The 24752-nt window shown below is 40.4% G+C and overlaps 1 long non-coding RNA gene across 1 annotated transcript in view; it reads left to right on the top strand.

Moving 5' to 3' along the window:
• Positions 1-2603: 2603 nt before the first annotated feature.
• Positions 2604-24752, top strand: part of LOC105542538 — a 29167-nt gene continuing 7018 nt past the window's right edge. Inside the window, exons 1-3 of the long non-coding RNA XR_001006482.1 lie at positions 2604-2787; positions 19072-19288; positions 19588-19728. This is a non-coding gene — a long non-coding RNA (uncharacterized LOC105542538). The remainder of the gene's footprint in view (positions 2788-19071; positions 19289-19587; positions 19729-24752) is intronic.

Here is a 24752-nt window from a genome sequence, read left to right as displayed (position 1 = left end):
AATGAATTGCCTCTTGTATTGAAAAGGAAAATACCATGTTTGGGACAGAATTGAGATTTTATGACTTAGATAAAAATGAACCCACTGAAAATATAGGCTTCTTATCCATGGGCCAGTGAATTATATGTGAATAAAGTCTATTCCTTTTCCTTATTGATGACTGATATTATGTCATTGGAATTTGGTTTTTGAAGATGAAGATTAGCATTTTGATTCAGATATTTCTTGTGTTTTGGAAGGAGGCAATAAAAAAGATAATCTATTCTAATATCTTTGATTTATAATAGAGAAACCAAGGTCCAAGTTCAGCCCTTAAAATGGCTTTTGTGTGTGCATTATCAAGCCCTACAGTTTCTCCTTTAACTTGATCTAACAGTCACAATTATAGGCTCCTGAAGTTTTAAAACTAGTTTGGAACTTGCTGATTATCTGGTCATACTTATTTTACAGTTGAAAAAACTAACAGGTAAGTGGTTGTTCAAGGTCACATGGAGAATTACTGGAAGATTTGAGAATAATAGTCAACTGCTCTAGGACTTTTCCAGAGTATCTCATTTCCTCTCTCTTTTTGTTTTTTCAGTCAATCAAACAAGCAAGCAAGCAACCACCTGTGTTTGAAGCTTCTCCACTGTGCTAGCACTATAAAGTAATATGGACAAATGAGGCAGAGAAATAAAATACTGTCCTTTTCATGGAAGAACTTAACACTCTTAGGAGACAAGATGTCTTAGGGAACAATCCAAGAAGAAACTGAGAGACAATAACATCCTATGTTCTTGTGTCCCTCCATCACCCATTGAGTCACCTGCCTCTGTGCCCTCAGAAGTTTCTGCTCTCATCTCTGCTTTAGCCTTTATCTCACAGAATTGCAGTTGTTCACTTAACTTTTCTGGTTTTCATTTTTGTTTTTATTTCTTTGCCACTTGGCAAGTCAGTGCCTCACAATTTTCTACTCACAAACTTCAGGATTTGAAGCTACTAAAAATATCAAAATGTCAGAAATTCAGAACACTTTAGCGTAAAGAAGTAAAGAAACAGCTTACACAACTCAATACATTCTAAAACACTTCTCCCATCCTGGCCTCTCTCCTACCCTTTCCTTCTGTCTTAAATTTGTAATGGCATTTTAATTTAAAAGTTGATAAAAATTATCCAGGAACATTTAACATTTGTAGATGGGGGCTGCATTTTTACTCAGATGGAACCTCCCAGCTTGAATGATTCATTTGTGGGAGTTGTACACAAGAGTTACTTACACAGAAAATCTTATGAGTAAATGATAAGTGAAGTCATCCTTTTCAGAAAATAAGAAGAGTTATAACTGGGGTGGAGAAGCACCTGCCCTCATCTCAAGAAGGGCCCTTATGCATGGCCACAGAAGAGTGAGGCCATAGCCCATGATTTTGGCAGTGATCATGCCCTCCCTGGGCATAGCAGGAGCCATTAGGTCAATCCTAGCATTAACTTGACTGTATTTGGATAAAACATGAGAATCGATCTTAAGTACTATTAGCAAGACCTGCCTATATTACCAGTAGCCAATGCAGCAGAAGCAGAAACAGCTGGAAAAAGCTACAAATCGGGGCCATGAGGGGCAGATGTAACTTGGCACTCAGGACTACAGAACATGTGGGGAGGGGCAGCAACAGCACCTCCTGTGATTTTTCTGCAAAGATTGAGGACAGACTCTGAGCTAGTATGTAAGTTTGTTACCCTTGTGATTTTCATCTAGGCTCTTGATTATTTTTTTTTTGAGGTTATATGTCCAGGACACTCTTTTCTTCCATAAAAGAATGGAGCAAGAAAAGATGGGGCAGAAAGAAGGGAGAATGACCTGTTATTGGGAACATTCTGTCTATAGAAAGAACACTGTGATTGGTTAAAACAAAAGCAGCAACAATAAAATTACCAAACACCTCTGTGTTCTGGATAGTGTGCTGGACAGAAGGGACATAGAGACAGTGGGATGAAGTCATATAACTCTATTAGTATATTTATCTTAGCTCTTATATTATAATCATCTACTTGCCTGTCTTTCTAAAAAGACTGAGCTCCTCTAAGGCAAGGATACTGTCTTTTCTATCTTTGTGTCTCCGATGTATACTGTATCCTTGCTGGCTATGGAACTTGTGCAAACTGAGACACTTGTGAGAATGAAATGGGTGCTATAAATGGTTACTCCTGGGCGATAGACACAAGCCAGGACTTTCCCAGGAGAAAGGAAGAAGCACTGAACAGAACATGTATTTTCAAAGATAAATGCACCTTGGGCCAATTCTTTGAACTCAAGGCAAATCTTGAAACAGCTTCTGAGCTAGGCAGAGATTGACAACAGAGGGTATTTTGACTCTTTAGTTTTGTGTCAGTTGGGACATCTTACCATTGTGCATTATTGGGTTGTGACTGTGCAGAAACCCAATAAAAAAAAATAGGCATGTATGAGACTAGATGTTCCACAGTCATCCAAAGAATGACAAAACCATTTCAAGAGGAACATGATAAGATCTGTTGGCAAGGATCTTTCTTGGCATCCTGGGAACTTCTGGGGTGAATGTATGCACTGAGCTCAAATCAGAATATCTGCAGGAAAAAAAAAGGAAGCCAGACCAGGAAAGTAACAGGAAATGGATATCGCTGCTGGAGACAATGACTAATTTAAGCAGAGTAGGAGAAAAAATTTTCTTTTCCTTTGTGCCAGTTCCTTTTACACAACTTCAGAACATTCTATGACAACCCAGTGTGCAACTTGGCACTGTCAGAAGAGACCTGGGAAAGAAAGAAAATGCGGTAAAAAATGAAAACAGAATATTGTTGTTGAGAACCTGGAGACCATTTCCAGAGTTTTTTACTCAGTGGGGAATAAGAAAATAGGAAAAACCTTTTAAAAAAAAAAAAGAGTAAATGGTAAATTTCTCCCTCATCCCCATCTCTTTTCACTGGAGACAACAAGGAAAAGAATGAATTTTCACGTTTGTCTGGGATTCTTCCTATGTAGGAAACAAAAAAGAACTCAGTCAGATAAAACAAAACACTTTCCAAGACTCATCATGGAGGGGTGGCCTTATTATGAAATGATGATACCCATCAATGGCAGAAAACGTCTTTTCTTTCTACCTCAGGTTTGGCCCAGTGCCCTTTGTTTGAGTCTCTTTTTTCTATCAACAGGAATTGAGTCTGTAGAGACTATATGTAATGGTCTCCCTATGACTTCAGCATTTCTTTTTTCTTTTTTTTTTTTTTAACTTGAAGTTCCAAGTTACACGTGCAGAACGTGGAGCTTTGTTATATACATGTGCCATGGTGGTTTGCTGCACCTATTAATCCACCCTCTAGGTTCCCTCCCCTCACCCCCACCCACAATGGGCCCCAGTGTGTGTTGTTCCCCTCCCTGTGTCCATGTATTTTCATTGTTCAGCTCCCATTTAAGAGTGAGAACATGTGGTGTTTGGTTTTCTTTTCCTGTGTTAGTTTGCTGAGGCTGATGGCTTCCAGCTTCATCCATGTCCCCACAAAGGACATGATCTCATTCCTTTTTATGGCTACATAGTATTCTATGGTGTATAGGTACCACAGTTTCCTTATTCAGTCTATCGTTAATGGGCATTTGCATTGGTTCCCTGTCTTTGCTATTGTAAATAGTGCTGCAATAAACATATGTGTGTATGTGTCTTTATAGTACAATGATTTATATTCAGCATTTCAAACAGCACATTTGAAGTAGACATGTGAGAGTTTCCAAGAGACCACTCATTTATTGCAAATTAAAAAAGGGGGGGGGGACAGTTTGAGTGTCTTTTCTTTTTTGTAAAGGAATAGTAGTTCACTCCAGTTCAGTGCTGGACACCCAAGGGTATGCTCAGAGGGTTACAGTTTCTGCTCCCACAATGGTACTGTGGCTTGCACTGGCAAAGATTGAAGGTGAGCACATATTGTTCTCATGCTTTTTTTCTTGGTTGCCTTCTCTTCTCTCTGCTTGATTAAACACATGAGCTTGTAGCCTTTCCAAGACTAGTACACATCAGTCTCTTCCCTTCCTCCCATGCTTCTTGCTGGGACTATGGTATGTACATCCTTGGCTTGCTAGGCAATTCTACTCTGTGTGTGTGTGTGTGTGTACGTGTGTGTGTGTGTGTTATGTGGATGTTTTGTGCATACAAGTATGTGGTGCATATATGCACATGTGTGTCCCATATATGCTGTGTGTGTTGTCTAGTGGGTGGATGTATATTGTATGTGTGTTTTACCTGTACTGGATGTGCTGTGTATGTAATGTGTGTCTGATGTGCATATGATGCATTGTATACATGGTTTATGCATGTTGTATGTGTGTAATATGCATGTGTTGTATATGTGTTTGTGTGTTGTGTTGTGTGTGCTGTGTGCTCAATGTGTGTGTGAAGCATATGTTGTATATGTGTTTTGTGTGTATTGTGCATATGTGCATCATCGGAAATGTTGAACTACTTTCTTATGTTCATCACTTTTGTTGGATGTGCTGTAGCTCACCAATGTCTCTTTTCAGCTTTGGGCTGCTGGAACCACATTTCTTCAGCTATCTCTGAGTAGTGCACAAGATGTCAGGACTCCAGATTCACCATTCCTCTGCAAACAACTGCTGACTTTCTGTAAGTTTATCAGCCATTTTGCATGCACAACCCTCTCCCTGGAGGCTTCATCCTTTCCTGGTTATCACTCACCAGTCTGTACTTTCTCATGGAGTTGTCAACTAATTCTCTCTGCATGCTCCTCCCTTCCCACTCATTCCTTAAATCGCAGTGATGCAGCCTTCCTCTGCCACCACTCCACTGAAGATGGCCTCCCTGTGGTTAGTGAAGTTACTGCCAAATTCACTGGACATTTTTTAATCCTTATATTATAAAAATCAAACAATTGTAAGCATCGTCAAACTCTTCCTCTTATTTGAAATTCCTCTTGCTGAATTCAGCAGCGGCATGTAGCAATTTCTCAAATAATGCTGTTTAATTCAACAATGTTTCATTATAACGTTTATGAAAAAAATCTGATGCCCAGCTGGGGCCACTGTCTGTATGGAGTTTGCAAGTCCTCCCCAGGTCTGTGTCTGCATGTGTTTTCTCTGAGTACTCCAGTTTCTTCCACACGTCAAAACTGTGCACATTAGGTTTGTTGGTGTGTCTCAGTGGTCCCAGTCGGAAGGAGTGTGGATGTGGGCATGAATGTGCGCTGTGATGGGATGGCATCCTGGCCAGGGTTGGGTCCCACTTGGCTCCTGAGCTGCTGGGACAGGCTGCAGCCACCCAAGACCCTGTACTAGAATAAATGAGTAAATGATTATCTAACTTGTTTTTATTCATCTTTCTTCAACACATGCATATCTCATGTTTATGTCAACGTTTAATATTAGAAGTATTTGGAGTTTCCATTTAGAAGCATAATGATGTTTTTCTGACCAGAATATGGAGTACAAACTTAAGTCTTGTTAATATCAATTAGCCTGTGGTAAAATTGGTTTTGTCACACATCGTTTTGTTTGGAGTTGCCATTTCCAAAAGCCTAATGTTAAGTGAGATCTTTCTTCACTGTCACACTCCCCTTGCTTCTCTAGCAGTTCCTGAATCTTCTCCATCTCATTCTCTTCTTCAGTCCATTTTTTAAATATTAGTCCCAAGTATTCCATTGTAGTCTCCATATTTCAGTCTGTACGTTTTCCCTGATTGACCACATTCACACACTCAGTCTCATTTTCCTCCTCATGAATGACCCACAAGTGTCCAGCCTTAGCCAAGACCCCTTCCAGGTGCAGACCTGAGTTCTGCCTGCCTGCAGGACAGCTCCCTCTGGGTGTATCAGCAAGTAACCCCCAGGATCTGCTCAGAGCCCATGAGTCCTCCTTTGTCTGTCATTGGCATCACTAAGCCTGTGGTCACTCAGACCAGAAACCCAAGAGAGTCACTTACCTTCTGGGAAGAGAGAATCCTATTTTCCTCAGAGGGTTGTTGTGGGACTAAAATGAGATAAGCAATACAAGTAAATTTAATATATTACCTAGCTTTTAGTAGGTATCCAGAATATGATTTTTCTTTCTTTTTCTCTCTTAAAACATTACCATGGAAGTTCATTGAGTCAGAGATTAGTTACAGATGGGAGTTTTCAGACATGACTTCAGTAAACAATCAAACAAAATTACAATATTTAAACAACAAATCATGAACAAGGACTGTCTCTGCAGCACATGAATTCACAAAGCGATTCTACAACACCTCCATTATTGATGCCTAGAAATCTGTTGGACTGGAGGACAGGAATTGTATTGTCTACTTTGTAGAAAAGGAAACTGTGCTTCTGATGGATTCAGTGACTTCACCAAAGTCACCCAGCAGGCCAGTGGCAGAGCTGGGAGAGAAATAATCAGAAAGATCAGAATCCAGTTTAAAGAGGGTATTCACATAAAAAGCTGGGAATCGCCACCTGGAAAACACAGACATCAGAGAAGTGAAGTCAGTTCTTTGAAGTTAAAAGTTAAGATTTTGCCTATGAAGGAAGAAAACAAACAAAAAAATTTAACAGGATTACAACATTTTCTATACAAGGCTGGTTTATGGGTTACAACAATTTAATTAGTTACAGTTTTTCTTTTCTGTACAACCAGTTTTCATTTCCTTTCCAATTTAAAAGAGTATGTTTAACCTTCCAGTAGACCAGAGGTCCCCAAGACCTGGGCTACAGACCAGTGATCCTGGACCACTCAGCAGAAGGTGAGAGTGGTTGGGCAAGCATTACCCCCTGAGCTCTGCCTCCTGTCAGATCAGCGGTGGCATTAGATTCTCATAGGAGTATGAGCCCTACTGTGAATTGTGCATGTGAGGGACCTATGTTGCATACTTCTTGTGGAACAGTTTCATCTCGAAACCATCTCTCCCACTCTACCCCTGCCCATGAAAAAATTATCTTTTGTGAAACTCGTCCCTAGTGTCAAAAAGGTTGGGACTGCTAGATTAGATAATTTGACAGCCGTGGTCTTCGTCTGAGAGAGGTAAGAGGGAAGTTACTGTATAACAAAAATCAACAATAAGAGGGTAGGGGGTCTTCCCTTCCCTGGTGCCCTTTAGTCATTTACATTTTACAAAACACTATAGGTGAGGGAGGAGGCTAATCCATAGTAAGAAAAACAAAGTTTACAGCTGCCTATGTTGCAGCTGCCTATCACCTGACTCAGGCCCTGTGATCTTATTCCTTTAAGGCTCAAAATAATTTAAAGTTCCAACAGCTTAGAGTTGGAATTACTTATTTTTACGCCTCCCAAGTGTGTGTTCCTTCTGTTTCTTGTGGCCTGCTAATAATCAGGTAGGTAATGTCTCTCTACCAAGGTAGATATTACCCAATTGGACAGATTGACAGGCCACCATCCATCTCTGAGTTCAGTGGAGGGGGCAGTGGCTGAATTAAGAGGGTCTAATCACCATAAAAGTCATTGGTGAGGTTGAAGCTTATGATAGTTTTTAAGATAGGGATATAGATTTGGGGAGAGAAGTGTAAGGGTTTTGCTAAGCCTGTGACGTGACACATAGAATGAGGTAGATGAAGGAGTAGCTTCAGGAATATAAATCTGCCAGACACATGATGTAGATTATTTTGCCTGTCTATGGGTGATCATTTCTGGAAGAGTGAGTACAATGCAGTGCCAGGTGCCACGGCAATTCAAAAAAACTAACTAAGCTCACCATTTTATAGTCAGTGTAGTGGAATCATATACACGATCTGATGTGGACCTTGCAATCACCCTTTGATGTTTTAGTTATTATTATTATTATTCCTCCTCTATAGGCCAGGAAAGTGCAAATCTCAGAGTAGAGAATTTGTAAAAGGTCTTGTTCCAAGGTCAACTAGCAGAGAGACAATAGACAAAAATCTAAGGCTATAGACCTAAAATCTCTTTAACTTGTTTACCATGCTACATCTGGGTCTTAGCCTTTGCTCTCATCTTGGGCAGAGGCCTGAACGTAGGCCTCTCACAAATGTAGATACTAATAACCACTCTACCTACCCCATGCCATTGTTTGTGAAATCCAGATTGATGATGTACATGGAAGGGCTCTGTAGAATCCAATGTAGTATTATAGACCTGGAGAGTATTGGTATCAATGAGTTTCCATTTCTGCTGCCTTTCTGCTCCATGACTTTCAGCTTTGTCTCACGGAGGGAGGTACCATTTTCTTTGCTGGCAATACAAGGCTGGTCAAATCAATGAGCCGAGCCTTCCTCAGCCATCAGGACAATGTGTGTTCCATTCCTGCACAGGAGGCTCTGGGCTGTTTGCAGTGCTGCCCTCATACCATGGATGTCAGAATGTCAGTATGAGATGCCAGATCTCACAGGGTAAGCTCCTCTTTCTGCAAAGGAGTGGACACAGGACTGCAGTGGTGAAGTACAACATGCCCAAGGTCACACAGATGGTTAATGGAAAAGCCATTTCTAATAAACCATCTGTGATTTTCTTTTTGAGACCTTTAGCCTCTCTTTAGGCCCTTTCTATCCACATCACTGTATTCAAACAAACAAAATAAAAGGCCTTCTCAGCCCCCGTGTTCTAGTTTCTGCCTTGTGGTCTAGTTCCAGGAAGTGGGTGGTGGGGAGGGAACACAAATTCATCCTACTACTTTTTGGGAGAGTGAGCTGGCTAAGAGGTGATTTTGTTTTGTTGGTATCAGCACTTTAGCAAATGTAAGAGGCTTCTGATTGTTTCTGTGAAAGAAGAAGACTAATTGGAGGAAAAAGAAAAGAGGTGAGCAACAAGGTGCTGATGATTTAAAGGAATAGGTGAAAGTGACAACAGCAATAATAACAATGGTAACTAACATTTGTTGAGCACTCAGTGTGTGCCTAGATGTGTGCTTACAACATTTTAATTAATCTTTGTGAAAACACTATGAGGCAGTTATTATTGTTATATTTACAAAAAAAAAAAAAAGGCTAAGTCTACGTGAGGTTCAGTGACTTTGGATAGCATGACAAAATAGTAAAAGGATAGGTGGAACGTGAACTCTGACCATCCAGTGGCAGAGGTTTTATGCCAGGGCATTATGCCACATTGAGGGTAAGACAGTGAGAAGCATTCCTGTTGGGGTGCCAGGATTTTCAGATGACCAAGATATCCATGCTGTCTGGGTAGTCTACCCCTAACAGGTAGTACATTCCCCCAGGGTACTACTAACAAGTACTACAGGTACTACCTGTTAGGGATAAAGGTAGCCTTATAGAGAATGATTCAGAGGCCTCAGTCATGGGCTCATTCATTCACTTTTTTTTTCTGTTCAACAGGTGTTATCCTATTGGATTAGAGATTTTAAGCAAGTGAAATAGTGCTCCCACCTACACTTGACATTTCTTGTTCTTTGGCCTTTGGTGTGGCAGGCAGAATTCTAAGATGACCTCATTGACTCTCACCCTTTTCTTACTCTCTCCCCTTAGAGTATGAGTAGAACCTGAAAATGTGATGAATGTGAGACTAGAGAGTGAACAGAGTTGCTTCTGAGTATGCTTAAGATTCTTGATTGTGAAAAGATGGGTAGAGAAAGGGTGATCGCTGGGAGTGGGGACACCAGATACATGACATGTCTAGAGATACAGAAGAGAGAAGGAATTTCGTGAAACAAAATCCCATAAAAATAGCAGATGAGGTGGTTACCATGGGATGGGAGTAAAGAAGAGATTACCCATGAACAGAAGTCTTACTGCCTTGTCTGTATCTTTCTAATAAGTAGGAGTGAAACGAGGGAGAATCTCATCTGCCTAAAGAGAATGGGACATTGTAAGCTTTGTAATAAAATCTGAGGGTTTAATGTTGATGCACATATTCATATACCTGCCACTCATTAGCCTCTAATGTAACCTTAACTTGATGGTATGTGCCTAGTAGACATTCAAATTCCTCAAAGTATTACAGTTTCTGGGTTTTTTTTCTAGGCATCTTGTAAAATTGTACTTCTCTCTTCCCTTGCAGTTAGGCATGGCTGTAGGAGTTGCTTTACCAACCACTTTCGGGAAAACACCTTAGAACCAGTTCTCAATCGCTATCTTGTCTTCTCTGCCACAACAATCTGCAGTTATTTTGAGTGGGCTGTTCTACCAACCTGAGCACTGAAGAGAGAAACAGTACAGCTTCTAGTTTATCCATAATGAGTATTTCACGACAGTAAGAAACACACATTTCTTGTTTTAATGTATTGGGGTTTGGGAATTGATTGTTACTGTAGCATGATCTAGATCATCCTGACAAAAGCAACACACAAGGAAAAAACACTTGGCTCCCCATTATTGAGATATTCCCCAAATGTATGAATGACACCATGCCATGTGGCGAGGACCATTAGAGCAACAACCAAAAATGGCAACACAACAACAACAGCAGCAGCAAACACAATTGTGTCTCCATGCGTAGCCCTCTGGGCTTCCATGGCAATTACAGTCACTGGGAGGATTGCACTGACTTTTCTAAGAATTCACTGCTCTCTCGAAGCAGGGACTCTATATCCACATTTCCCATATCATTTCTCCACAGCTTGTCCTTAGGGTGAAAGAACAAGGGCTTTTATAACACATTCCATTGGCTGGGTTTATGATGTTCTGCCTCACTCCCTCTGCCCCGAAGTAAAGCTGAATTATAAAATAGGGCCAGTCTTATCTTGGGCAGCCATGCAACAATGGTTTCTGGAGGTGAGTGTTGAAATATGTCTTGGGGCTTTGGGAAATGTTTTCAATTCAACATTCTGTGATCCTTGTCCAAAGATTCTTGATAGCATCCTTTAGGCGTCGCTGAATACAATCAGCACACACACACAAAAAACAAAACAAAATCTTTGCATTCAGATGCCTTAAACTAACAAGTAAAGAAGCAAATATCTAGAAAATATTTTGTAGACTAAGTAAAAATATGACTATAATTACATGTATATATATAAATAATAATAATGCAGTCATGTACATTCATAGATAGTCATATATATTAGGGTTCGGAGTCTTTGAGAAGAATATTGCCCAGGTGTCAGAAGATTTGGGTTTTAGTCCAAGCTTATCATTAAACAAGAAACCTAAAACAAATGGCTTTCCTTACATTTCCTATTTATACAATAAAAACATTGAATATATAAACTAATTGTTCTCTGAAGGCTCTTAAAACTCTGATATTCTAGGATTTTATTTATTATTATGCCACAGCCTCATCTAATCATAGTAACAATAGCTAACATTTCAGTTCCAACAACTATGGAGGATTGTTGGCAAAGATAGTGACAATTATTCCCTTCCCTTTGTCGTATGAACTTATAGTCCTATCAAGTGGTAGAGTCTAGGCTGGCCTTGTGGTTTTCTTTGACCAATAAAACAAGGCAGAAGTGGTGTTGTGCCAGTTAGAAGCCTAGGTGTCAAGAGTCTTGCATGCTTCCTCTTTTTCTTTTGGAATACTGCTGCTACCTTATGGACAAGTTCAAGGTAGGCTACTGAAAGATCTGAGACATGTGGCCCATGCAAATTCTATCACCCCAACCAACAGTTACCCAACTGCCAGAAAATGTAAATGAGACCACCTAGAGAAACCAACCCCCAGCCAATCCACCAGCTGACCTCAGACTCCTGAGCCAGTCCTGCTGAGATCTACCAATACTAGTTCAGATCAGCAGAGCCATCCAGATTACCTGTAGACTCATAAGCAAAAAGACATTGTTGTTTTAAGCCACTAAGTTTGAGGGTTGTTTGTTACATAGATGTAGTAATAGATAATTTATGCAACATGTCAAAAATTAACTCATTTGATCCTTACAACAAACCAATAAAGAGGTATTATTATTATTATTATTATTATTATTATTCTACTCATTCTACAGAGGAAGAAACAGAGACAATTTACTAGCCCTACTAGTGAGAAGATGAGCTGGAATTTTAACTCAGGTTGTCCTGCTCTAGAACCTCCATTTTTCCTATGATAAACACAAACTAGTAAATAATTTCTGCTAATTGTAAGAAATATCTGCCACCCATATACGTCTGTCTGCCAACCCACACTTCCACGTTAAAGTGAAATAAAACACATATAAAAATTTCACAGTTATAACTCCCAATGCAATCCCTCTCCCCTCCCCCCTCCCCATGATAGGCCCCGGTGTGTGATGTTCCCCTTCCCGAGTCCAAGTGATCTCATCGTTCGGTTCCCACCTATGAGTGAGAACATGTGGTGTTTGGTTTTCTGTTCTTGTGATAGTTTGCTAAGAATGATGGTTTCCAGCTGCATCCATGTCCCTACAGAGGACACAAACTCATCCTTTTTTATGGCTGCATAGTATTCCATGGTGCATATGTGCCACATTTTCTTAACCCAGTCTGTCACTGATGGACATTTGGGTTGATTCCAAGTCTTTGCTATTGTGAATAGTGCCGCAATAAACATACGTAATGACGAGTTGATGGGTGCTGACGAGTTGATGGGTGCAGCACAGCAACATGGCACAAGCATACATATGTAACAAACCTGCACGTTATGCACATGTACCCTAGAACTTAAAGTATAATAATAATAAAAAATAAATTAAAAAAAAAATGTCACAGTTTACATTCACATTACACATCTTCATCCACTTTGTCTTTGAGTTATGAATGCCAATAATAATTTCACTTATTATCTCCAAAGACAGTCTTTACAAATCTCCCTTACTTTCATTTATTTCAAAAAAATTATTGAGAAAGAGCAGCAGAAATAAACTCCTTCCCACCCAGAGAAGTTTTTTTTCTACAGATCTGGAATCTGAGGAGTCACACTTTCAATGGAACACCCCTTCACTTACCCTCACCTAATTAAATGTTGCTCTTCTTAAGGATGTTTCATAGACATTTCCACCAACTGCTGCTAAGGGCAGAGACAAGGGAGAGACTATTTTAGTGGGTGTTTCTGACCACAGCCCAAAGTGATCCCTTGGGTATGTTGCATTGCATAACAGATTACCACAATAACAAACCTATATTATCTCATCATTTCCATGGGGCTGAAATCCAGGTACACCTTATCTGGGGTCACTGGATCTCTTACAATCAAAGGGTCAGCCAGGGTTGCAATCATTTCAAGACTCAAATACGGAAGAATATGCTTGCAAGTTCATGCATCTAGTCATTGGCAGGGTTCAGTCCTTGTGGGTGGTCTGACTGAGGGCTTTAGTTCTTTGCTGGCTGTTTCTGACCAGGTGGTCATCTCAGTAGGGCAGCTGACAACATGAAAACTGGCTTCATCGGTGGGATTAAATGAGAGGAAAGAGAGAGAGAGTGAGAGTTTCTAGTTTTTTTCTAACCCAAACTTGTAAATTTATTTCTATTAATTTTGCTGTATTCTATTATATTCCCTTTTTAAAAAAATATATACATTCATGGGGTGTAAGTGCAATTTGGTACATTGATATATTTCGTTGTGGTGAAGTCAAGGCTTTCACTGGAGCAATGCACATTGAACTCACCAAGTGACCTCCCATCATGACCCCCCTGCCACCCCAGCACCCCTCTAGGTTTTTATTGTCCATCATTTTACTCTTTGTTTCCATGTTTACACATTCTTTAGCTCCCACTTACAAGCAAGAATGTTTGGTATTTTTCTTTCTGTGTCAGAGTTGTTTCACTTAAGATAATGGCTTTCAGTTCCATGCATGTCGCTGTAAAAGACATTCTTTTTTATGAATGAATAGTATTTCACTGGGTATATATACCTCATTTAATCTAATTTTCCATTGTTGTATACTTAGGTTGATTCTGTATCTTTGTTATTGTGAATTGTGCTAAGAAAAATATACCAATGCAGGTATCTTTTTATGATTTTTTCCTGCCTTTGGATGGATATTCAGTAGTAGAATTGCTAGATTCTATGATAGTTCTATTTTTAGTTGTTTAAGAACTAGCCATGCTATTTTCCATAGAGATAGTACTAATTTACATTCCCACCAACAGTGTATAAGAGCTCCTTTTTCTCCAAAATTTTGACAAATCTGTTATTTTTTGTCTTTTTAGTAATAGCCATTCTGATTTGTGTAAAATGGTATCTCATTATGATTTTAATTTGCATTTCTCAGATAATTAGTGATGTTGAACATCTTTTCGTATGCTCGTTGGCCATTTGTATTCTTTTAAAAAGTGTCTATTAATGTCTTTAGCCCACTTTTAATGAGATTACTTGGGGTTTTTTGTTGAGTTGTTTGAGTTTTTTGTAAATTCTGGATATAAGACCTATATTAGTCCATTCTCACATTTCTATAAAGAAATACCTGAGACTGGGTAATTTATAAAGCAAAGAGGTTTAATGAGCTCACGGTTTGGCAGCTGTAAAGGAAGCACTATGCTGGCATCTGCTTGGCTTCTGGGGTGACCTCAAGAAACTTTCAAACATGGCTGGATCAGAAGGAAGAGACAGAGGGGGGTGTTACACACTTTAAAAATGACAAGATCTCATGATAACTCACTCACTATCATGAGGACAGTACAAAGGGGATGGTATTAAACCATTCATGAGAAACCATCTCCATGAACAAATCACCTTCCTTCAGGCCCCATCTCCAACTTTGGGGATTACACTGTGACATGAGATTTGGGCGAGACACAGGTCCAAACCATATCAAGACCCTCGTTGTATGTATAGATTGCAAATATTTTCTCCCATCCTGCAGGTTGTCTTCTACTAATTATTTCTTTTTCTGTGACTAGGGTTAGCATATACTCAAGGGACGGGAAATGCAAAAGGATGTATATGCCAGGAGGTGTAAATCATTGAGGGCCATCTTAGAAGTCAGTCTATTATACCTTGCAAGCTAGATACGTCTTTGAAGCTTTGTGTTTCATCTTTAAAATGTATGAATATTTCCATTATATGCAAAAGTCATTGTGTCTACATTTATTTCAACAGAAGGATAGTATCTGAATTATTTATTATCAGAAGATGACACCTATTTTCTATTCTGTGACTTTCAGTATGACAGTTTGCAGGCATAAGCTCTGTTTGGAGAAGCATTGCCTGGGTCATTTTCTTATCTTTTCAATTCAAATCAATCTTGTCATTTGTATAAAGGAGAAAAATAAGACCCAAATGGGACAGTGAAGGTCACCACTCTCCAAGGCAATGACAAAGTTGAAACTATATCTTGGGACTCTGGGGTTGGGGCCAGAATAGATCTTTCAAGACCTTGCTTTAGTTGTGTCTCAAGCACACCTACTAGCATTTAGCACATAACTTAATTTGACTTTTCCTAACAGTGCATGGCACGTGTGCCTTGTTCTCCCTGTGATGCTGTAAGGTGTTAAACTCAAGAACCAAGTCACATTTGTTCCTGGCACATTGATAGTCACATAAGACATGTTCAGAGTCCATTCCATTTATTCTTTTTTTCTTAATGTGGGAAGTCTTGATAATCAGGATTCTGTTATCTGTCAGAAAACTTTTTTTTTAATTAAAATATCTCAGGGTAATCACTTACTCTCCCCTCATGGCTTTTCTCAGGCCCTCATTTTGCTCTCCTGATTCATGATGACAAACTGCAAACAAGTCCTCTGACACCAAGTTCTTCTTTATTTCTATACATTCTCCTCCCTTTAGCTTCTATAGGGTTTTGAAAGCAGATCTCTTTTTCCTGCTAAAAACCCACCAGTCCTCACATTTTCTTCAAATATATATCCTTCCTTAGGTAGACCAAGTAGGGTCTTCATGTCAGGACCCCGGCTTAGCCTACAATTTCATCTCATCCCTCTCTTTGTCATCGGTCCTACTCTTCATCCAAACCATACTCCTTAGATATTCCCTAAAAGGCAGAGTTGTTTGTGCCTCCATGCCAATATCCACGTTGTGTCCTCAGCTTTGAATCACCTTTCCTCAAGCCTCTTCTCTCTCTTACTCATTCTTCAAGATTTATTTTAAGCATCTCCAGCATTGGAAGCTTTTTATGTGTCCTCCTCTCCCAGTCTGTACTTCTTACGAAAGCTCTAAGACATTCACTTCAGCTATTATCATTCCTCCTCTTTACATCTTCAATATCACACCCAGGCACCAATAACTACAAGATTCACAACAAAAACCACACAGCAATGAGCTATTTTCACATCATTTACTAAGCTCTTCTGACACATCAAACACTGTACTATGTATAGTGTATGTTATCCTCTTTCTCTTATAGTAACTTTAAGAGATCAGTGTGTATGAGCTTTATGAGTAAAGTTATCTCAGAGAAGTTAAGATACACATGGTCAAAAATAGATCTCGGATGCCAGTCTAGGTCTGTCTTGTGTTCTGTTACTATACTTCTCAGATTTATATTATTGAGGTGAATTATCAGGTAAAACTGAATCAGCATGACCTTTAGGGCATTGTCTCTGCAATACTCTTGTGAATACCCTTGTGATTGACCAAATTTGTGCAACATTTGCTAAAAATCAGCAACCTTTGCTTTTCCTAATTGAATTTGAGAATTAACTTGAAATGGGTCCAGGGGTGTGGCTACTGGCAGCATGGTATTGGTATCACACAGAACTGTTCTCCTGCTTGACTCTGTAAAGTGCTTTTCATTGCTTTTGAAGCCCTCAATGATCTAGTCCCTGCATCTGGATTTTGGGTATCAGATGTTCACAGCAGTGGTTTTTAACCATTAGCATGAACTTGTAGTGCTTGATAAAATACAGATTACTGAACCCCACCCCCAGGGCTTCTAATTCAGCGTTCCGAGGTGGCCCTGAGAATTTGCATGTCTAACATGTTCCCAGGTGACGTGGGTGCTGCTGGTTTAGGGACCATGGATCATCTATTGAAAATGATGAGTTTACAAAAATTGTCTGGGAATACTAGGGGAAGGGAGGCTATGGTCACACTCCACAGAATGCTTAGGCTGGTTACTGTTCCACCCACTTAGAGAAGGTAGCAACCACTCTGCATTCCCTCATGACAGCCGGCCTGCTTTCCTAGCAACTGAGAGTGAGTTTTTATGGTCATTTTCAGATAATTCGATTCACTGTTTCACATTATTATTAAACAAATCTGGATAATACATTTCTTCTTAAATGAGATAATAATATCTTTATTGTTTAATCTTTATTGTTTACTTAGGACATCTATTATTTGCAGTCTAATGCATCCCAAGTGACATGGCCCTTTTATATGAGCTTCTAGAAAGCACCATCTCACCCTCCAAGCCCCACTCCCTGGAGGTGTGATTATATCTTTCTTTCTTCCTTCTTTTTTTTTTTTTATGAGACAGAGTCTCGGTCTGTCGCCCAGGCTGGAGTGCAGTGGCGCGATCTCGCTCACTGCAACCTCCGCCTCCCGGGTTCACGCCATTCTCCTGCCTCAGCCTCCCAAATAGCTGGGACTACAGGCACCTGCCATCATGCCCGGCTAATTTTTTATATTTTAAGTAGAGACGGGGTTTCACCGTGTTAGCCAGGATGGTCTCGATCTCCTGACCTCATGATCCACCCACCTTGGTCTCCCAAAGTGCTGGGATTACAGGCGTGAGCCACCGTGCCTGGTCAAGGTCTCCTTCTACCTAAGAGTTTTGGTTCAATTTCTTCCAGTCTTGAGGTCCTTATTTCATCATTGAATCATTTTAACACGTGTTCCATCAGCTTCCCCCTCTTTATCTTGCCCTCTTTGGCATATAAACATGCTCAAGTTTTCTACTCTTAATGTAAAATGCTGAGGATGCTATTCTTTACCAATTCAACTTTAAGACTAAAGACACATTTTGGCAAAGAGATTCTTTACAGCCCAGGTATTGTTGACATTTCTGAAAAGAGGTGTAGTTATTGTGAAGAGCCCTAGTGAAGCTCTGCAATGAGATATCAGACACAGCAATATTGACCTGTGTCTCCTGGAAAGAAACAGAAGAAGTGTCAGAGTCGCTAATGTTGGGGAAAGAGAAAGAAACATGCTACTGTTTACATGAGCTGTAGTTTGTAGCTGTACACAGACCACACTTAAAGATATTGCCAGGGACTTCAAGAAGAGGAAGAGAGAGGTCTATGCATGTTCACTTTCCCACTGTAGAATTTATTCAAGAAAGTCTCACTTGTTTAAATCAGAAAGGATTTTTTGCTTTAAAAGCAAATAAATGAACAAGTAAACACATTTCTTTAGAGTTTGATTGAAGCCAGGCATTGCTTTTACATTTTACAAGTATGGAATGATAAGGTACTTCTTGAAGGAAATGCGATGGAATGTGAATTAAAATTCAATTGCCTTGATCCACTGAGTCATGTCAATCGTAATTCTCATCTCTCTCCCCCTTTCAGAAAGATTTGACAATGCAGTGTCTCCAGTTTTGATGTCCAATTTCAAATTTGCTGCAATACATTCTCAGTCCACAAAGGCTGCACTGACAGCCTTGGGACAATTCAGAAATTACTTCTTAACTGTCGAATTCAGTAGACTTACATCAGTTCCTCATTTCACCTAATTTATCTGCTTCATTTGACACTATTGACGTCTCCTCTAGAGAAAACGTTATTTGCCCTTTTCTGTTCCTCTTCTCCTTTGGCCTTGAAACTTGTTCTCTTTCTGTTTCCCGTCTTTTCGTGCTGTTTCTTACCGTTTCCTATTTATTAAATGTTTGTATTTCACTTAACCTTGTCCCTGATCTTTTATTACTCTTTCTGAGCTTCCTGGGCAATCTTGCCCACTCTGTGGCTTTCACTCCACCAACTAGCTGCCTCCCATTCCTGGATACTTTCTAGGGCAATAATTCCCCCAATGGGGCATTTTGAAAATCTGGGGAGATGCTTTTTTATTATGATGATGAAGGACAGAAGGGGACTACTGGTGTTTAGAGGGCAGGGCTTCAGTAGGCTAGATGTCCTATAATACATTATATAGTCGCTCCCACAAAATAGAGAATTATCCCCTGCCCCACATGATTTTGAATGGCCAACCTGACACTCATGTAAGTAAAAGACCTGATTATAATAGCATGGGCCTAGAACATATGTCTAGTTTTTATAAAATGCCAAAGTATTTTTTTGCTTATTTTTATTATATGCTTGAATTCCAGAAATGTAATGAAGGTACAAATCAGTAAGCAATTGTTGTTTAAGTTTTTCAGAACTTCACTAGAAGTAGTTGATCCATAAGGCAATATTGGATGTGGTGGTTTCCGGACACCCACCTGTGACACTGCGGTGACCGGTCTCCTGTCTGGCCTGAAGTGGATCTGGACCCCACACAGTCCCCATGTACAGCTGATACCAGGCTGAAATGGATCAGGTGGCTGAGGAACTAAGCCAGTGTCAGGTGGCACACCAGGCTGCCAAAGTAAGAGGCTCTACACATACATGGCCTTTCTTCCCTTCTGATGCGCTTGGGTGAAATATGTGGATATACAACAGATATAGATCACATAGATATGATCAGTGCAGCTGACAGTTTATGAGATCTGACCACCTCAGGCAACACCAAAGGATTCATCAGCAGATGCCAAGGTCTTCAGATGCATAGGCTGAGGATGAAGAGATGGATGGTCCTCCTTCTCCTCGTCTTTAGGTCAGTCTCTTCTCATTTTGGCTTTTCTACCCAGATCACATCTGTCTCTGACCAGCTTGTCTCTTTGGTAGGTGGAGGCTTGGATGAACACAGGAAGATTATGGAGCAATACTTGAAGCCCAAATGAAGCTCAGGACCCAGAGACTTCTCAAAACTTGTCTTCAATGCTCGAACTCTTCTGCAGCCACCTGTTTCTACTGGAGTTTAGCCAGGTAGGAAGGTGGGGCAGAGTAGAGATTGGGAGCTTCATTAAAAAGCTCTTTATTTCATGTCCCTCTCAAGCTTAAAACCCTTTAGCGACTTCTTTGCCTGCTACATAAAATTCAAGTTCTTTATCTTGGCCTTCCACAGTTTCCAGAGCCAGGCAGCACTCAAATCCTAAATTTACCACTTAATAACCATGTGACCTTGGGAAAGATCTTTGATCACTATGCCTTGTGTTCTCTTCCAGAAAATGAGAAAACCAATGTTGGACTGTACTGGACAGGATATATGTACTATATCAGGTCCTCCCTGGCACTCGCTGGCCCTATGCATAGAGTCTGTGTCTCTTCCCACCACTTTAAAGACATGGATAAAATGCACTACCACAGGGCATGAGATCTGACATCTCAATTTGGCACCAGCAAACCTAGAAGTGTGGGAGAGTTAATACTTATGGGGTAAAATTTGACTAATGGAAAATGGGAGACAGCTAACTGCCAGGCAGATAAATTCTGCCTTCTTTCCTTCCTTCCATGAATTGCGGCAAAGTTCCATTTCTCCAAAATAGCACAGTCTATGGGGAGACTTCCCAAGTAGCAGGTGGGCACAACTGCTGTGCCTCCTCAAGGCTTGTCATGAAGCAGTGCCCAGCCTGGTAATACATCATCTTGTATTACTTCCCATTATTTCTTCTCTTACTTTCTCCCTTGCTTCTCACTCATAATGTCTTGAGTTTTTACCTCCCCAAATAAAACATCAGTACTTAGTTTTTTGGCTCTGTTTTCTAGGTGACTTTGATGGTGGAGGGAAAGGAGAACCTTAGACTAAGGCAGAAAAGAATGAATTCTACTCTAACTTCTCCTCCTGCTCTCACCTTTCTCAGCTATCTGGAGTACCAAGTACCAGATATTAAGGGAGTCTATCCTGCCCTGCTGTCTCCTGAGGTTGAGGGGATAATGACTATCCTGGCAACTCTGCCAGATAGTTTAGACATCATTTCCAGGCTGAGTAGGCTGTTTTAACCCAGAAAACTAATAGGAAGAAAGGAACTTGGCTATGCTATCAAGTGCAGGGCTGGAATCCCAATCAGGATCAGTCTGCTTCAGTGGTTGTCTCTCTCCTAAAAGCTAATGTCTTCTGTAGGTGTTTCCTGAACCCACACTGGTGCCAAGCATGGCCGCATGATGCCTACAGAGAGATGAATCAAATCTAGTTTCTGTGCTCAAGGTACCATCGTGATCTTGGGGCAGAGAGGTCCTCCTAGGTACAGTGGCCATGGAGAAGACGAGCCCTAAAGGAAAGAGTCAGAAAGGCCTTCTGAAGGAAATCACCCTTGAGTCCAGTAAGATAATGTAAGCATCTAGTAATCCCTCAAATGTTGAAATAAACTGAGCAAGTAAATCAAGAGGAAAGAGGATTCCAGGCAGAGAGCACTAGACCTAGCAACTGTTCAGGAGAGAGTCAGCCTGCAAGTGTCCATTCATTCATTCGGCAGATGTCTTTTGAGCCCACAATACAAAGCACCAAGGCTACGTGGTCCCATGGTGAAGAGCACCAAAACAACTAAGAAATGTGTCAAGGAATAAAGGCTTCTCAATGAAGTACCTGAGTAAGACCTGAAGGACTCACGGGGGCTGGCTGCATCACCCATTTCTTGGACATACGCCCTTGGTCATGCTCTGTGCTGGACACAAGAATTCAGAGGAGCATGAAGGTACCCTTTCTGCTCCTCTATTGCGGAGCAGAAAGATCATGGACAATAATTGTAAACATATTCAGTGCTGCCAAGGAAAAGAGCCAGACCCCAGCAGGATCAAACGTATTCGGCTCTCTGGAGAAGCTCCACAGCCTTGGCCATGACTGCTCCTGCCCTCCCACCCCTACCCTGACTTTATCTTGCTTGGCCACCTTTGTCTGTGTCACTAGTAGCCCCAGCATACTTGGGGTGGACGTCAGATGCCTTCCACCTCTCCAAGTGAGAGGAGTGGATATGATTGAAAGAACAGGAGCAGAAAGGACTAATTTGTGACCTGTTCACTGGCTCCAGAGATTGAGGTCGTGGGTGTCCAAAGTCACTTTCATTTCTACCTGGGCACCAGGTCCCTTCCATGGAGCAGGCTATCTTGAGTTCCATGGGCCAGGGCTGATCTCTGTTCCCCAGCCCACCTGTCTCACACACAGCCCTGTGGGTAGGGTCAGCAGACCAGATTGCTTATTGTTGGAATGTAAGATGAGAGATCTGGTTGGTGACCTATCATTTTCACTGAGAGATGGACATGGAGAGTACCAGAGTGAGCAAGGGTGTATGATGTGCACTGTGATGGTGGGCAAAAGAGGCTCCTACCCTTGTGGAGGTCACAATCCAGTGGAGGAGGGATGTTACTAGAAATGTACAAAGTGCTGGGAGGACGAACAGTGGAGACTTGCTGCAATAGGGCCAGGGGCTTAGGAAGGCATTTCTTGGAAATTGTGGTTTGAGGTCAGAGTTAAGGAAAACTAAGCAGACAAAGAAGGTGAGATAGTGATTCAAGGAGAAATAAATCTGTCCTTTATCCAGAGATTACCCTGTGTGAGGCAGTGACTAAGCCTTTCCCAATATCACCCAAAGTCCTGCCTCTGCTGTTTCCTGGCTGTGTGGCTTTGGGCAATTTACTTGTCACTCTGTTGCTTCTGATAGCAAAGGGGATGGAGAGATAGACAAGTTGAAGAGAGATAAGGTTTAAAGCATTTCCTTTGGCTGCTATCCGGAGATTGGATTAAAGCAGGGGTTTAAGAGACAGGAGGGACTTCAGTGTTTTTGGTGACAGTCAAGGTGGCTTGGGTCTGATTGTGATAGTGAAGGTAGGGAGAAGTAGAATGTGATAATTAATTAGATTTGCTTGGTGAGGGAGTGGTCAAGAATGACTCCCAGCTTTCTGGTTTGTGTTATTATAAGTAACACATAAAAAGAATGGATGAACTTCGTTAATTTATTTTCTATTTATTGTGATATCTAGCATACTTGAAAAACATATTTTCTGCATATTCAATTTAAAGAATAATAATACTACTTATTTACTCCTTAGGTCCCTTGAGGGAAAAAATTTACCAATATACTTAAAGCCTTTGAGTCCCCCATTCTTCTCCCCAGGGGTAACAGCAATCCTGAATTTTTGTTAATTTTGTCTTTCCTACTTATTGTTTTTATTCATATATATATATATATATTTCTAAATGATATAGTGATTGGTTTTGTATGATTTTGAATTTTACATTTACTCAATTTGGGGTTCATTGAACTTTTTCCAATCCAAAGGTTTATAGTCTTAATAAAATGTGGAAAAAAGTAATAACAATGTTATGTAATTTGAGTCACCAATGTAACATAACTGCATCAGTTTGCATTCAAAGGGATTCTGCTTATTTACACCAATGTGTTGCATTCTCTTATTTCGAAATGAAAAACAATTTTTAAAAAACCCATTAAGCTGAAAATCAAATGCTGTTAAGTTTTTTTACTCCAAGCTGTTACATGCTTGCTTCTCTGCACATTGCTAGCCTTAGACAATAGGGGAGGAATGATACATAATTAAAATTAATAAATATTAGAAACCCCTAAATAGCATTCATTAATTGCCAGGCACTATTTTAAGGACCCGGCATATTATAACTCAATCCTCACACTAACCCTAAAGAGATTACTATTATGCCTGTTTACCTACAGCACAGAGGTTGAGTTATTTGCTTACAACACAGAGGTTAAGAAGTGTCCCAAGGACAAATAGCTTGTTGGTGAACCAGAGTCTACACTCTTAAATCACCATTTCACATTAACTCTCAGGAAGGCAGCATCATCAGGAAAGAGCTTTGAGTGTGAGAGATTAATGAAATGTGGGAGACGATGAATATTCGCATTCCAGAAAATCCTAGAGAGACACATCACATTAAAGTATGGCCTTTAAAACCAGTTTATGCCAGTTGCAAGTGGACATGTACACTAAGAGCCAGGAAATTAGTAACTATTATGAAAAGCTTAAGTCCAAGTTGACAGAGCTTCTTGCCACACAGCCAAGAGCGCAGTCTAACATGAAACGTGCCTGGTGCTATGTTTTGCCCTACTCCAGGAGTCTCTCCAGGTTCTGTTAATCTGTATATTATCCTTAAATTTTCCCATGACTTGGACTATCCTTCCTAGTTATTAAGGATTGATAACTTGGCTCCCTGTTTATCTAAAGATGGGTTCGGTTTTTCTCGTGGGTTCTACCCAATGGAAGGTTCCTATATTTAACCCACTGTAGTCCGTGGTCCTTGCCTGCCCATCCCAGACTTCCAGGACCCCAGCCAAGTTGCAGATCTTCAAATTTCCTTTTAGCTAAGATGAGACAAAGAATGCCACCAGATTTTATTCTATATACAACAGAATACAAAGTGCTGGAGTGTGTGTCTCTAAAGATTCTTTCTTGCTCTAATGATGAACACTTTGTTTTTTCTTTTAGTGTGCAAATGGTTCCATAATTTAAGTTAACAGTGTTTATGACAATATGTAATAAATACCATAAAAAGTATAAGTCATTCTGGGTGTGTTAGCTCATTAAAACAAATGCTTGGTAGATTCCATAGTAAGCTTTAGAAACATGGTGCTAACTCATGTAAATTGCCATGACAAATGCGCTTTAGGACCAATAAAGTGTGTACTGGCTCATTAATAGTCAAACCCAACATCTCCCTGTTGGTTCCCAAGAAAAGTCAAGTGGAGATCGGTGGAAGAGAAATTGCTGCCTGAATTCTGCCAACCTTCAGGCATTCTGATTAGCATGTGTGATTTGGCGCCTGTCTCTTGTGACACTGTGCACTTGCTATATCACCCTTGTGTTTTTGATCCTGCAAGGTCGAGAAAAGCCTCATAGCTCAACACATTCTTCCTGCCAGTGCCTGATGTGGAGTCTTTGGATTTATGTAGACTCCCCAGGCTCCTTCTGTATCAAAAAAAAAAAAAAAAAAAAATTAGCTGGGCATGGTGGCTCAGAAGGGGGTTCTCAGATTAAACTCCACA

The sequence above is a fragment of the Mandrillus leucophaeus genome, unplaced genomic scaffold (assembly GCF_000951045.1).
Source record: "Mandrillus leucophaeus isolate KB7577 unplaced genomic scaffold, Mleu.le_1.0 Scaffold261, whole genome shotgun sequence".
NCBI classification, from domain to species: domain Eukaryota; kingdom Metazoa; phylum Chordata; class Mammalia; order Primates; family Cercopithecidae; genus Mandrillus; species Mandrillus leucophaeus.
Note: the sequence above shows the minus strand (reverse complement) of the source record. Positions and strands in the feature narration are given on the sequence as shown.